The 15,983-nt window shown below is 41.7% G+C and overlaps 1 pseudogene; it reads right to left on the minus strand.

The window, feature by feature from the left end:
- Positions 1 to 11,180: 11,180 nt before the first annotated feature.
- Positions 11,181 to 15,868, minus strand: LOC100989318 (large ribosomal subunit protein eL15-like; annotated as a pseudogene).
- Positions 15,869 to 15,983: the final 115 nt, after the last annotated feature.

Below are 15,983 nucleotides of genomic sequence, written 5' to 3' on the forward strand. Positions count from 1 at the left end.
TTAGTAGATATGGGGGTTTTGCCATGTTGTCCAGGCTGGTCTTGAACTCCTGGCTACAAGTGATCCGCCCGCCTCGGCCTCCCAAATTACTGGGATTACAGGTGTCAGCCACCACTCTCAGCCTCAATTCACTTCTAAAAGCAATTAGAGGTGGCTTCGAGATGCAAGAGAAATTTCCTTGGGTGTCCACCACTTTAATGTGTGGGAGTCATGCAGTTCAGAGAAGCATCCCTTTCTCTCTACAATCTCACACATCAAACGCTTCTATATCCTCTCACTGATGTTTGTTCTGCCACTCTTCGTCTAAAGTCCATTCTTCTTGAAAGAAAACTAAAAAGCAAAATGGAATGTTTTTCTGTTTTCACTCATTCATCTGCCAATATTATACTATTTGCCCCCAAGAAATGGGCCTGTCTTTCTTATTCTTCTAATTTTGACTACTATTAATGAGACCATTTTGTTGTCCTTAGGTGTTCATGATGTAAGAGCCCCTGCTGTTAGAGAATTGTGGGTTTCAACTCCGGGTGCTTTCTATTCTAGTAACTAACTGAACTGCTGAAGCTCCTACAGAAGAATCCAGAAGAACCGATTCTGCGAATGATCTTTAACATTTTGAGTAGTACCTGGGGTGGCGAAGTGAGCAATAATTTTTAAATATTAAAACTGTATTTATGATTTCTAGAATATTGTTTGAAAAATGTAGCATTTTTTAAACTATTTCACATAAAATATTGTGATACAGATAATAACTACACCTGTAGTGCCTGAGCCACACAAGGTGCTTCACGTGTAATTCTCACAACACTACTGTTCACATTTTTACATTGGGGAAACTGAGGCATCAGAGTGTGTAGTAACTCACCTAAGCTCACCCAACTCGAGAGTACCAAGCAAGCACTCGAACTCAGGTTTGCCTACTCAAAGCCTGCACTCTCCACTCCACTACCCTGCCTGCCAACTTTCATTCATCTATTTGAAAAATATTTCTTGAGCACATGATATATGCCAAGAACTGTTCTAAGTGCCTAAGATACATCAGTGAATGAAGACAAAGTTTCCCACCCTTACGAAGCTTAGATTCTAGTGGGAGAGAGAGACAAATAAATAATATAATTTTATATAAATTTACATACATGATAACAAGTGCCAAGTGCCGGGGAAAAAGGAAAAGGAGAGCAAATTAAGAGGAATCAGGAAACTGAGCAGTGAGGGTGGAAAGAGGTCATCCTATTAAATGTAGGGTGAACGTCATTGAAAAGGGGTCATTTAGGAGAGGAGGGAGTGAGCCAAGCATATCTCTGGCTCTGCCAGGCAAGTAGAACAGTGGGAGCAAAGGCTCTGAAGCAGGAATGTACTTGGCAAGTCCCAGGACCGGCAAGGAGGCCAGGATGGTAGTGTAGAGGGAGTGAGAGACAGAGGAGCAGGAGGTAAAGTCAGAATGGAAATAAGGCCTTGTTTGGGACACGCAGGCCACTGTACTCTGAATTTAATGGGAGGCAGAAGGGAGGGAGGTGGGAACATCTTGAACAGAGGAGTGACATGCTCTGACTTAGCTTTTAGCAGGCTCACTGCATCAGCTACATTGAGAATAGACTGTTAAGAGGGAAAATGTGGAAGAAAGCAAGCCATTTAGAAGGTTATTGCAAAAATCTAGGCAAGATGTAATACCATTTAATGTTGTGACAATCCAGACCTCAATGGTATCAGTGGTGGGAGTGAGAGGTGATCAGATTCTGCATGTATTTTGAAGACAGAGGCACAGATTTGCTGAAGGGTTGGATATAAGGATTGAAGGAGGAGGAGAAGTGAAGATGATACTGAAGTTTGTCCTAATCAACCGAAAGGATAAAATTGACAACTAAAACAGAAAAGGACAGGACAAGGCCGGGTGTGGTGCCTTGCACCTGTAATCCTAACATTTTGGGAGGCCGAGAAGGGAAGATTTCTTGAGCCCAGGAGTTTGAGATCAGCCTGGGCAACATAGAAAGACCCCATCTCTACAAAAAGCACAAAATTAGTTTGGCTGAGTAGCTGGGACTTGTGCCTATAGTCCCAGCTACTCAGGAGGCTGAGGTGGGAAGATTCCTTGAGCCCAGGAGTTTGAGGCTGCAGTGAGCTATGATCATACCACTGCACTCCAGCCTGGGTGACAGAGTGAGACTCTGTCTCTAAAAAAATAAAGTAAAAATAAAAATAAAAAGGATAGGAGAAAAGGAGCTTGGCTTGACATACTGACTGAAGTTTAGATGCTGATTAGACATCTAAATGGAATTGTTGAATAACCAGTTGGACACTTACTATCAATTTATATGCATCCTAGTATAGCTTATTGATGCAAATTATTTACATTTAAATGGTTTGAATTATTGGTGAGCATTGGACATTTTTCCTAGTCTTTATTAGCTTATAATTGTATTTGTCAGTGTGGTTATTTGATTTTGATCTACCACATGACAGGATTCATTAGACTCCAAACTCCATGAAGGCAGGGGTTGCCTTTGTTGTTGCTCATTTTGTCTTTGTACTTCTATCACCTAGCATCCTGCCTGGCAGGCAGTAGGTGCCCAAGCCACATACCAACCACTCAATAAATATTTGTTAAATGAATAGATATTTGTTTTAAAAATGAGTGCTTTATTATAAGAGGATTGCTGCTCTGAAAATATTTAGAAATAAAAAATGTTTTTGGGGTCTTCAAATTTCATCACCACGTTGTTTCACTAGAGGTTTTCACTAACTTGAATTCAGTATTAGAAAATGATTTTGTCAGAAATTATGTTCTTCATAAATATGAGGTTTCAAAAAGATTGAAGCGTGTGACTTTTAATATATCTTGTAAAGATAATAAATGTATATTATACATATCTACTTATACAAATGTATAAATTGGCCCCTTCACATGGCAGGCATTTCTGGAATAGCAATGTACACCAACGGAAAAGCATTTATTTGATTTATAAAAATCACAAATAAGTAATGGAGAACTTTCCTTGAATGCCACACACTTGTAAAGAGAGAGCCACTTTTTTTGTAAATGCTGTGGATTTAAGTAGGTAGCAATAAAACAAGAGTGCATGGAAATGGTGGGGGGAAAGGAGGTGAAGGATCTTGTGACCAAAACCATAAGGAGTTTGGATTTTGAGATACTTGGCACCTGTGTGTGTATAATTGCCCAGTGGGTTCACCTTGCTCACTGCCTAGACAGAGCCAATTTATCAAGACAGGGGAATTGCAATTGAGAAAGAGTAATTCACACAGAGCTGGCTCTGCGGGAGACTGGAGTTTTATTATTACTCAAGTCAGCCTCCCCAAGCATTTGGGGATCAGAGTTGTTAAGGACAAGATAGTGGGTTGGGGGAAGCCGGTGAGCCAGGAGTGCTGGTTGGTTAGGTAGCAGATGAAATCATGGAAAGTTGAAGCTGTCCTCTTGGGCTAAGTCAGTTCTTGGGTTGGTGCCATAAGATCAGATAAGCGAGTTTGTCAACCTGGCGGTGCCAGCTGATCCATCAAGTGCAGGGTCTGCAAAGTATCTCAAGCACTGATTTTAGGAGGAGTTTAGGGAGGTTCAGAATTTTGTAGGCTCCAGCTGCATGACTCCTAAACCATGATTTCTAATCTTGTAGACTGTCCTACAAAGGCAGTCTAGTCCCCAGGCAAGAAAGAGCTTTGTTTTGGGAAAGGGCTGCTATTGTCTTTGTTTTAAACTGTAAACTAAGTTCCTCCCAAAGTTAGCTCAGTCTATGCCCAGGAAGGAACAAAGACAGCTGAAAGGTTAAAACCAAGATGGACTCAGTTAGGTTAGATCTCTTTCACTGTCTCAGTCACAATTTTACAAAGCTGGTTTCTCATACTCCTAAGTGACCAGAACACAAGGAAAGTAAACGATGTGGCTTTGGACTGATTAGTGTCCCCAGTGGGGAGCTTTTCTGGAGCCCTGGGGTCATTTCTGTTCTCTCTGCTATGGTTGAGGAAAGAAGTGACCAAGACCTTTAGTGTATATTCTACTTACTTCATTACTATGGAGATTTTTCTGCATATCTCATTCTGAGATAAGGGAGAGAAAACAAAATCTCAGAGGAGCAGGGCTGCATAAATTCGAGTAGGACCAACAGTGCAAGCTGGGAGTATCACCGTTCATTTGGCTTATGTCCATTATGTTCTCCTAAGCACAAAAATTTGAACTCCTTGGTTGAAACTGGACTTGGATATGGAAAAAGTGAAATCATGTGTCTGTATCTATTTTTACAAGATTGTCAGGTCAATGGACAGGCCTGGAAAATCTGAACAAGCCAAGATTCCCTACAGCTTGCCTAACCTACATCTGGCTCTCTAAGGAGAGCACATCCCTCATTCATCAGAGAAATCCATCAGGGAATAAGCCAGATTAAAAAGGACAGGCAGATCTAATGATACCCATCTGCTTATTGTTTCTTAATATTTGAGTATATTTTGGTAGTGTTTTCCATGCCTCCCTCTGCAAAGTAGGTGAGAGCGTGTGCCTTTGGCAGCTACACATAGCAACACTGGGCAGTGCTTGGGAGCTCTGGGAAAATTTCTTTAACATTCTAAGCATCAATTTTTTTTATCTATAAAATGGTATAAAAATAGAATATTTTAGAAATTTTGTAATGCGTTAATACATGTGAAGAGTTAATACATACCTACTACAGTATCCAGCACAGAATAAGTGTTCTAAGTAGTAGCTTTCAATACAAAGAAATTGTATGAAACATCATTATTATTATGAAAAGGGTAGAGTGGGGTTAGAATCATTGATTTTCAGTCTCTGCTCTTGAATTCAATCTGTGTGATTTTGACCTACTCTTAAAAATCTTCTCTTCATTAAAATAGTATAATGACATTTGGATACTATGAAATATAAAATAGATTAAAATAGTTTGAAAGGTAGCAAGTCTTAACTATCTAAGTATAACTATTGCATCGAGAAGCACACATTTTTTCTGTATGGAGACAAATATAGCTGATCTAGTCACAGGGATGCCCTGTGACAGATGCAGGTGAATTGTATTCCCTTTGAATTCATAACCACCTCTCCTATCTTCCACAGGTCATTATCTTATCTTGATATTCTCAGTGGTATATCTCTGATAGGCAAAAATGCCTATCTCTCTCTCTCTCTCTCATTTTTTTTTTTTTTTGACAGAGTCTCACTCTGTCACCCAGGCTGGAGTGCAGTGGCATGATCTCGCCTCACTGCAACCTCTGCCTCCTTAGTTCAAGCGATTATCCTGCCTCAGCCTCCCGAGTAGCTGGGATTACAGGTACGCATCATCATGCCCGGCTAATTTTTGTATATTTCATAGAGATGGGGTTTCACCACGTTGGCCAGGCTGGTCTCGAACTCCTGACGTCAAGTGATCCGCCCGCCTTGGCCTCCCAAAGTGCTGGGATTACAGGTGTGAGTCACCGCGCCCAGCCAAAAGTGCCTATATCTCTCATTGTAAATTTTTTCCGTATACTTCCTCTGCTCTTGAATTAATTGGCTGAAAAGTCAAGAGCAAAGAAACCCCATAAACATGTATCTCTGTAGTAGCTGAGAGCGAACCCAATTTCCTGACACAAACATATCATGTAACTGCCATTTAGGGGATCAAGAAACATATAAGGATCATGCCTGAAACTGACAGAGGCTCCAAACAGGGTAGAACATCTAGGTGTCTATAGTAAATCCTTTGACTTCTTTCTGGAGGAAAGGATATATCATCCTCCCATCTCCCCAGAGGAGCATCCTACAGAGGTGTTTCAGCATCTGTGGGTTTTGCAATAGTAGGGAGATGATGGTGAGAATTGTCACCCATCTCACTCACAATGGCCTCTCTGGCCTAGCCACTTTACCTCTTCCACCTCATCTGCTCTCATCTCCTCCCCACTAACTGTGCTCCAACCATATATACCTTCTGGGCATTTTTCAGACAGGCCAGGCATGTTCTGGCCTCAGCTATGCACTTGCTGGTCCCTTTTCCTGTAATACTCTCCCCCAGATATCCTTCCTCACCTCCTTCAGGTCTTTACTGGAATGTCGCCTTCTCCGTGAGACTTCCCCTAACCATCGTAATTAAAAATTGCAATCACCTCCCCCTAACATGTCTTCTACCCCTCCCTGCTTAATGTTTCTCCATACAGCTTACTGCTTACTACTTTTTATTTATCTTACTTACTGCCTGTATCTCCCACTAAACTATAATACCAAGAAGACAAGGGTTTGTGTCTTGTTTGGTCCCACCTACATTCCCAGGGCTGGCCATGTAGTAGGCTCCCAATTTCTATCTGTCTAAGTCATGGACGGACACCCATAAGAAATGGGCATACGAGCCTTGATGGTGCTGGTAGACATGGGGTGGGAAGATTGAAGAACCGTGAGAATTTGAAGGACCTGGTGAGATTCAGCCTATTTCTGACCTGTTAGTCCTGGTTAGGTCTTCTGGGTAACCCCCCTGCTGATACTAAATAAGAGCACAGTTTCCTGAAAGCAGTGCCCCAGGAGGATGGCCCAGGAACTCAAGGGTCACTGGGGCAGAGCACACTGTGTGGTGGAAGGGTGTGGACAAGACAGGCTTAGGAGGGTAGGGGCAGAGAGAAGGCTGGGACGTGGCAGAAATCAGGGCTGCCTGAATTCCTTGGGAATAGGTAACATCATTTCATACAAAGGTTGTGTGTGTTCTTAGGTGCTTTCTGTACCACCTTTCTTCAGGGGTGCCTAGCCACTTATTGTGGGTTTTCTCCTTGGTCCCCTTCTCTCTATTTTTTACTTTAATTTTTTATTTCTTTTAACTTTCATTTTAAGTTCAGGGGTACAACTATGGGTTTGTTACATAGGTAAACTGTGTCATGGGGTTTGGTGTACAGATTATTTCATCACCCAGGTATGAATCCTAGAACCCATTAGTTATTTGTCCTGAGTCTCTCCCTCCTCCCACCCTCCACCCTCTGAAAGATCGCCATGTTTGTTGTTCCCTCTATGTGTCCATGTGTTTTCATCATTTAGTTCCCACTTATAAGTGAGAACATGTGGTATTTGGTTTTCTATTCCTCTCTCTCTTTTTAAAAATAGAGATGAAGTCTCGCCATGTTTTACATAATTACATAATTACTATATTAGGAATGCCTTTGCTTGGCCTAACACTTTACTATAAAATGCAAATAATCTTAAGAGGGACAATAGAATATATTTCATCTAGTATTTGTATTTTAACGGAGAGAAGTTTATGACAACTCAGGAGCTAGTTCTGATAAGCACAAGGAGAGAGGATGAGGGCACTGAGCATCTGAAATGACTTGAATTCCTGGCCTTAAGTGATCCTCCCGTCTTGGCCTCCCAACGTGCTGGGATTACAGGCATGAGCCACCACACCCTTCCTATTGTGGGTTTTCTTTATTCTCTATTGGCCAAGGGATGTTCCAGCTTGTTCCACTTGCCTCATCACATGGGGAGTCTTGGTTTACCTTTTGTTTTGTTTTGTTTTGTTTTACAAGTTTCTGTCTCTTTCTTTTATCCAGATAACTTAATGCTATCCCAAGAGAAGAATGCTGTCAGGGCTAGAGTGCAATAAAGTAAGGCTGGGGAATAAATGAGCAAAATGATTCCATAGTCCACAGGGCCCTCTGTGTGTGCCCTCTTACGTCACAGTCATTTCAGATGCTCAGTGCCCTCATCCTGTCTCCTTGTGCTTATCAGAACTGGCTCCTGAGTTGTCATAAACTTCTTTCCATTAAAATACAAATACTAGATGAAATATATTCTATCATCCCTCTTAAGTATATTTGCATTTTATAGTAAAGTGTTAGGCCAAGCAAAGGCATTCCTAATATAGTAATTATGTAATTTCAGCATCTGCTGGTTAATGGCGGGACTGTGGAACCTAGTAACTTTGTTTCTGAAATCAGAGTCTAGGCTATTGTGTGCATAGATGAGATGAATGTGGCCTCGGCTAGGGAGACTTCCGCCCTCAAATCTGTACTTTCTCAAGCTGGGGATCCTCAGGGTCTTTGAAAGACAAGTCTGCATAAAGCAAGTGCTCTGTTTTTGAGTAGAGAATGCAGGGACCATAAAATCTTTAGCCTTCACTTCTCAGAAATCACCACTGATTCCAATAATAACTTCAAATATTCAGTAAATCTCAGGTATAGAAACTGGCCAATTCTTTATCCTTTTTGTCAATTACCAAATGATTACTCTGATAAAGATGGTAAAGACTTCCATCTTTATTCCTCTGTATGGAATGACCAACATTACAACATGATGTACCCACAAATATTTAAAATAAAGAATTTTTGTCCAGGTGCAGTGGCTCATACCTGTAATCCCAGCACTTTGAAAGGCCAAGGCTGGTGGAACACGTGAGGTCAGGAATTCCAGACCAGCCTGGCCAACATGGTAAAACCCCGTCTCTACTAAAAATAAAAAAATTAGCCAGGTGTGGTGGTGCATGCCTGTAGTCCCAGCTATGAGGGAAGCTGAAGTAGGTTAATCGCTTGAACCCGGGAGGTGGAGGTTGTGGTGAGCCAAGATTGTGCCACTGCATTCCAGCCTGGGCAACAGAGCAAGGCTCTGTCTCAAAAAATAAATAAATAAATAATTTTTAAAAAACAATAAAAACCATTACAACACGTATGCATTAATATTTCCTGACACCATTAACATATGTACTTTTAACTTTCTTATGGGTTTTCTGAGAACTATTAGTGCATTCTGCAGAGCTGCCTTCCAGGATTTGGAGACTAAAAAGCAGTTAATCATGTAAAATACTTTCTGGATATAGTAATGAAGTCTGGTTTCACTGTATTTTTCTATGTTTACTTAGCAAAAGGCTTAAATGAGCCCACAGTGATAAATGTGGCCAAGTTTCCCTTCCCCTTCATCCCTCTCTTTCCTTCTTCTTTCTCAGGAAATTGGTGTGGAAAATCACTCTGTCCTGGGATGGCAACTCTCCTTGTATCCAGACTTATCCAGAGCTCCCTCTGCTCCCTCTAGGCACATGACTTGAGCTTCATGTGCCACCATGGGCATTGAAATTACAGTTTCCATAAACAGACAGACTGAGGACGAGAAGGGTAGAGGCAAATGCCATCAGCTTCTGTGCCTTGGGCCATGGATCCTATGGAGGCCGGGTTTCTCCCCCTTGCACCCTGTGAAGCTGGTAGCATACATGATTTTAACTTTCTGATGGGTTTTGACACCGTCAATACAGACCTTAGCTCTGCCAAGAACATCAGGCAAGTTCTCATAAGAAGCAGAAAGAAAAAAAAATTCTGGATAGCATTTCTCAATATTCCAAAATCCATGCCCTCCTTGGGAAAAAATAGAATAAAATAAATGATTTGAAATTTCAAAATAAGCACTTTTATTTGGCTTTCCAACTATACACTTTTATCACAATATTGAATATGTTTTGTTTCCAAAACACACATGTGGCCGGACGCAGTGGCTCACACCTGTAATCCCAGCAGTTTGGGAGGCCGAGGCGGGCGGATCCCCTGAGGTTGGGAGTTCGAGACCAGCCTGGTCAATATGGTGAAACCCCGTCTCTACTAGAAATACAAAAAATAGTCAGGCATGATGGCGGGTGCCTGTAATCCCAGCTACTTGGGAGACTGAGGTGGGAAAATGGCTTGAACCCAGGAGGTGGAGTTTGCAGTAAGCTGAGATTGAGCCATTACACTCCAGCCTGGATCATAAGAGCGAAACTCTGTTTCATAAAAGCAAGCAAACAAACAAACAAAAAGAAAACACATGCCTCTTTGAAAGTCTAACATCCCCCACAGAGGATCATAGGTCTCAAATGTGGGTGATCTCAGCAGGGGCCCTCCTCCCCCTGGGGTTAGGGGAACAATGGACTTGTCCAGTTCCCTGTTCTGTCTTGGTTTCACCTTTGTTAACATGTCTAGTGTTTTGGTTCCATTTGGTTCTATTAGGAGTGTGTGGCAGGCCGCCCAAGGGAATGGATTTGGCAGTTATGCCAGTGATTTGGTTAAGAAGAACAACCAACTGGAATAATTTGATTTGGTAAGCACATTTTCTTTTCTTTGGCAGGACAGGTAGGATGCTAGGCAAGCCAAGGGATTATATTTTTATGAGCTTAATTGTTTTTCATTGCAAGCTTGTTATATATCCAAGATAATTATTTCAACGTGCTGTTTCTTTAATAGGATAATATCTTTCAAGGATTTCTTTCTACTATTAGTTAAAGAGTAATTTTAAATCAGCAAAATAGTTATTCCTAATAATAATAACTGTATTATTGGGTCTAATTACTTTATGTATATTATATAATAATAATAATACATTTTTGGAAAGAAAGAAACAGGAGATACAGGAGATATTGAAAGTGAGGAAAGGGAATCAAGGAATATCCAGAATCTTCCTTAAGAAAGGATAGTTAAATATTGCTTATTACCTGAAAACTACATGTCACCTGGGAGCAACAGACCCAAAGGAAGTGAGAATAGGCCGGGATGAGGCAGAAAGAAGTAATGTTAAGCAAGAAAGAAACCTTATGTGATTTTTGGGGGAACGAAGATAATTATAGTGGGGAGAGGTGGAGAGAGGGCAGGCCTGTTTATCTCAGCACGGAACTTGTTAAAAAACACTTTTATTTTTAAACTCAAATTTTACTTTAAAATAAAGTATCATTTTCTTGCATGGAGTTCTGTATATTTAGAAGTTTACTTTGGATCCTCAGATATGTCTACAAACTTATACAGCTATCCCTCTGGGTAGAATGTGCTTAGGAGCATAGGAAAAACCAGTTTGCCTTCTCTGTGGTTATACCCTGTAGATTTTTTTTTTTTTTTGAGGATATAAAAACTTTTTTTCAATATTCATGGTATGAAACTAGAAATGATTATTAATTTAAAACATAAAATATTTCCAGGTTTCATTTGACAATATTTATTTAGTTTGAAATATTAAAAAATAAAATGCAAGAAATTTTATAGGAAAGAAACCATCACTTCAAGTGGCAAATTCGCCCTTTAGGAATAGTTTGCCTTTAGTTTATAACTATTCAATGCTAATTGCAACAGGAAGATCATCACCAACCTAAATGGTCCCTTAAAATTTACAAAGTGTTCATGTCCAGAATCTTTTCTTTTTCCTGTCCTAAATTGTTTATTAGGTATGAATTGTACAAACTTTACTTGTATTCGCGGTAACGGCGGAGCTAGGGAGTAGCTGCCCAGCGAGAACCACCAGTAGTGTGGTGGAGCTTATGGCCCTTCCAAGGCCCCGGCTCTTTCAGCCTGCAGATGTCAGCCCGCGCATCTCCCTGTGCTTGTGGACTGGTTTTTGGTGATCCGTCGGGTGTCAGGATTTCTTCTGATAGCTTTATGGAATGGATCGATGAGGATAACCTCAAAAAATTTGTATGTGGAACCTTCACCAGCCCAGTAAGAATTGAGGATTCTTAGAGCCCCAAAGTGGCGTCCAGCTCGCTCCTCTACAAAGGACTGAAGGCTTCGAGCAAAGTTTAGCTGGTTAACACCATGATGGACAGGCTTGCCGTAAGTTACCCCTTCGGAACTGGACGTTTTCAGCCACCACAGCGAACACGAATCCTACAATCTTGCTTGGCCTTGTAGCCCAGTCGGCGTGCTTTATCAGGGCAGGTGGGGTGGGGAGCCCTGTGGAAAGCAGACAGCTGGTGGTACTAACAGCAGCGGACCCTCAGAAGAAAGTGCATGACATCAGACAGTTTCTTTCTCCATAGCTCCTGGATGTACTTGTATGCACCCACCTTGGCTTACCTGACGGTTGCCACCAGATGGAAAGGCATGTCCAGAATCTTAATTAATATTTCAAATAGCTCTTTTTGAAATTGGCAGGGCAGGTAGTATTATTATTCTCATTTTTTCAAATGTGGAAACCACAACAGAAAGAAGTCAAATGACTTGACTACAGTCATCCCACTTTCCATAGAGAAACTAGGACTTCAGTAATGGCATTCTGATTCCAAATCCTTTTTTCACCATATCATGCTACTTCCTTAACTACCTGTATTTACAAACAGCTGCAGAAGCCCCCGAAATAATTCATTTTGGATGCAGTCCATTTAGGATTCATGGATCCTGGGCACAACCTAACCATACTCTTTCCTTCTTTCCTGCTACCATTCCCCTTCTTTTCACCCACTCCTCAAACACAAATCTAACAAAATATCTGTAACCAAAGGAGGAACTTGTGTGAATAAATATATTTAGGAAACAGATTTCCAAACACTCTGGAGCCTAATAAACAACTATTTTTAAATATGTTTTATGACTGCTCTGGGGTTCCACAGAAACAGATGGACACAGAAGTACTTAGGATGTATTTGGCATGTGATAGGAAGTGATATCATGAGAACAATGAAAAGGGATGTGAAACACTGAAAGTGTAAGGTAATACGAGCAACAACTTTCCCTGCTGTTGCTTCAAAAGGTCAAAAATATAGCTTCATGCTGTTCCCAGAAATGACCAAAGAATTAAGGAACGACTTATCATATGAAGTATCACACAATGTCTTGTTCTGCCAGGGGTCCGGGCCCCATATCTCAGACAATGACATCTCAGCTTTTGAATACCCTTCAAAAGCTACCTATTCTCTGCTAGAAAACAGGACTCCAAACCTGCAGAACTGGGCCCGCTCTTCCTTTTTCAAGACTAGTACCCAACACCTTGAAGATGAGCTGAGACCTTAAAAAAAAAAAAAAAAAAACATGCCCACCTCTGGATGTAGCTCCCCGTCCCCTGTCAGCCAGACCAATAAGTAGGGTCAAGTGACAACACAGCTGAGTTGTGTGAGCATCGGGCCTGTGAGGGGAGAAAAAGGACTTAGACCGAATGAGACACAGGATACAGTTCCCATATGCCAGAGTCTCTGGGGAGAAATTACGGAACTGGATTCTGGGTGTGCTGAATTAAGGGGAATTGAATATCATAGACAATATTCAATACAATAAAGAATTTATCAATATGGCAGCCCTCTTCCTTAACACAGGATTTAACACCGGCAGGATCCACTGAAGATGATGCTAATGCATTGCTAGGCTGGCTTTGAAAACTTTGGGAAAATGATGGCTCACGCTCACTTTATTTGAAATTCCACAACTCCACGCTACAAAGTTGAGCAAGGGGATCAAGAGGCTCATGGTAGCAGGCAGGCTGCAGTGGCAGGATATACAATGTAAGGCCAAAAAGTTCAGCAACTGGCTATATTCTGTGGGAATGCCAAGGAAGCAGTTTGCCAGACCCATAAGGAATATACTAGTGAGAGGATGCCAGCCAGAGTTGTGGAGTTCAGTGATGTTCTTCGCTGGAGTTCAGGGCTGAGGATAGGAGAAGCTTTACAGAACTGGGATCCCAGAAAGCTGTGGTAATAATGGAAGCCAGGTGGTGGCACTGAAGCTTCAGAAGCCAGGTGGGTGCAATTATGATAATGAACCACACTGCAGAAGTGGCAGTCTTAAGAGCCTGAGCCACCAAGAGCTATGAACATGGTTAACAGTGCATGGTATTCCCAGGGCAAGATAAGTGGGCAGACAATAAGGGTATCATTCCATCTAAACTACAAAAGAAATCAAGAATGGATAATCAGGAGGTTGAATACAGAAATTAAAATGTCACTGTCTCCAGTTTAGATTCCAGACCTAAGCCAATTTTCAGACCCAAAATTCATTGGCTAATGGAGTGGCTTGGTCCCCATAAGGATGGATCACTATAACACCACAGCAAGTGGATATATTAATGATTCTTCCTCGTTCCTTCTCAAAGGGATCTACAGCCATTTACACAGGCAACTATATTCTGAAGAAATGGATATACCTTGACATTTTGAGAACTGTTGAACCTAAAGTCTTCCTTGATATTGACAGCCAAAGACTTGAAGCCCCATCATGGCCACTATAGCAGAGTAGGGGTATATGGGAGGCCAAGCAATGGTGGAATCCTGGCTCATGTCCAACTCACCTGGAGCCCATGGATTGATAAAGTGTCCAGTTCCCAAGTCTCTGAATGCATGATTGGAGTGGACATACTTGGTAGTTGTCAGAATACTCATTTGGAGTTTTTGACCTGTGCAGTAAAAGCTATCATACAGTGGGAAGGCCAAGTGGAAGTCTCTGAAACTGCCTCCACCAGCAATATAGTACACCTAAAACAATTTCACACACCAAGGGAATTGCAGAAGTTAGTGCCACCTTTAAAGATCCAAAGGATGCCTGGGTGGTAGCACCTTTTATGTTCTTTAATTTACTGGCAAATGAAACACATGGCCCCTACATAAACCAGACAGACCTTGGCAGACAGCAGCCCCAATTGCAGCAGGGATTTTTATGTGGAAGTGGGTAGTAGTAGCTTCATGTGTGTGTTAGTCCATTCTTGCACTGCCAATAAAGACATACCTGAGGCTGGGATAATTTATACAGGAAAGAGGTTTAATTGACTCACAGTTCAGCATGGCTGGGGAGGCCTCAGGAAACTTACAATCATGGTGGAAGGGGAAGCAAACACGTCTTTCTTCACATGGCAGCAGGAAGGAGAAGTGCTGAGCAAAGGGGGAAAAGCCCCTTATAAAACCATCAGATCTTGTGAGAACTCACTATCATGACAGCAGCCGTATGGGAGTATCTGCCCCCATGATTCGATCAACTCCCACTGAGTCCCTCCCACAACACATGGGGGTTATGGGAACTATAATTCAAGATGAGATTTGGGTGGGGACACAGCCAAACCATATCAATGTGCCTTGAAGAGAGTTGAGAAAGATCAGCACAGCTATAGTCAAAAAAGAGAAACGGAAGAGACCAGAAATATCTTCAAATACAGTTGAATGGTATTAAAGATCCAGCTAAGTTGAAGGCCATGGGATTCTGATGACATCCATTCTCGGAGTATGTGAGTTTTCATGCTCAGAAGCCTAGATAGAGGGTCTGGGCTGCTATATTAGTTTTCTAGGGCTGTGATAGCAAAGTACCAAAAACTGGGTATCTTAAAATGATAGATGTTTATTCTGTCACTGTTTTGGGTGCTGGAAGTTCAAAATGAAGCTGTCAGAAGGGCCATGCTCTCTCTGGAGGCTCTAGGGGAGAATTCTTTCCTGCTAATTCCTAGCTTCTGGTGGCTCCCAGCAATCTTGGGTGTGGCTTGGCTTGCAGCTGCATAGTCCCAACCTCCATCTGCACTTGGAGTTCTTCCTCTGTGTCTTCATATCATTTTCCCTCTGTGCATGTCCGACTTGTGTCTGTGTCCAAATTTCCCTTCTTTTATAAGGACAGCAGTCACTGGATTAGAGCCCACCCTAACACAGCATGACTTCATTAACTTAACTAATCCCATCTGTAAAGATTCAATTTCCAAATAAGGTCCTATTCAAATGTACTTGGGGTTAGGATTTCAACACATCTTTTTGGGGGACACAATTTAAACCATAACTACTGCATAGGTCATGAGGTTAAGACATGATGGAGCCCGGCATGGCAGTGAATACCTGTCCCAGCTACATGGGAGGCTGAGGCAGGAGGATCAGTTGAGCCAGGAGTTTGAGGCCAGCCTGGGCAACATAGGGAGATCCCTGTCTCTTAAAAAAAAAGAGACATGATGGATGTTGGATGTGATAGACTGGGATAAAAGAAAAGAATTCAAGATCATGTTAAAGAACAGGAGTAGTGGAAATGCGGGTTGGCTGAAAGAATAAGTGGCTCTGGTCAGAAACTAGAGTATTGAAGTTTATATTTTCAGAGGGTAGGCAGTTCCAGGTGGATATTAGATCCAGAGTGGAGCCATGACCTGCTGAGAAGGGTGAGCAGAAAGATTCTCAGATTTAGCAGGTAAAGGAACATCATGACCATGAACATTAGCATTGCCCATGATCATGGTAGGAGTTAGAGTATGAAGAAATTCTGTGGGCAAGATATAAGTGATATCTGTTAATAATCGGCGGTGATCAGAAGAACACAAGAGAATAATCAGGAAAGAAGGAAAGGATCAT

This window comes from Pan paniscus, chromosome 5 (assembly GCF_029289425.2).
Source record: "Pan paniscus chromosome 5, NHGRI_mPanPan1-v2.0_pri, whole genome shotgun sequence".
Lineage (NCBI taxonomy): Eukaryota > Metazoa > Chordata > Mammalia > Primates > Hominidae > Pan > Pan paniscus.